Genomic DNA, 747 nt, shown 5'->3' with positions numbered 1-747 from the left:
ATCTATATTTGTGTCTCTGTTACATGATCATTAGTATTTAGTAACTATGTCTTAAGGCTATAAATAATTCCATGAATCCTTTACCTCTCTTAAATAAAAAATTTTTCTAATTCAAAAGAACAAGAAGTACATGAATTTCGAATTTATTCTTGAAATTAGTTTAATTATATTGAAGTGGTGAGAACAATTTTTGTTTTCTGAATGAATGCTTGAACAGTGCATAATTTTGAGCTTGTTGTTTATGAATGTTAAAATTGTTGGCTCTTGAAAGAATGATGAACAAAGAGAAATGCTATTGATAATCTGAAAAAAATCATGAAATTGATTCTTGAAGCAAGAAAAAGCAGTGAAAAAGCAAAAGCTTGCGAAAAAAAATTTTGGCGAAAAAAAATAGAAAGAAAAAGAAAAAGCAAGCAGAAAAAGCCAATAGCCCTTAAAATCAAAAGGCAAGGGTAAAAAGGATCCAAGGCTTTGAGCATCAATGGATAGGAGGCCCCAAGGAAATAAAATCTAGGCCTAAGCGGCTAAATCAAGCTGTCCCTAACCATGTGCTTGTGGCATGCAGGTCCAAGTGAAAAGCTTGAGACTGAGTGTTTAAAGTCATAATCCAAAGCAAAAAGAGTGTGCTTAAGAGCTCTGGACACCTCTAACTGGGGACTTTAGCAAAGCTGAGTCACAATCTGAAAAGGTTCACCCAGTCATGTGTCTGTGGCATTTATGTATCCGGTGGTAATACTGGAAAACAAA

Source organism: Arachis duranensis, chromosome 1, assembly GCF_000817695.3.
Source record: "Arachis duranensis cultivar V14167 chromosome 1, aradu.V14167.gnm2.J7QH, whole genome shotgun sequence".
Taxonomy (NCBI): domain Eukaryota; kingdom Viridiplantae; phylum Streptophyta; class Magnoliopsida; order Fabales; family Fabaceae; genus Arachis; species Arachis duranensis.
This window is presented reverse-complemented; position numbering follows the sequence as displayed.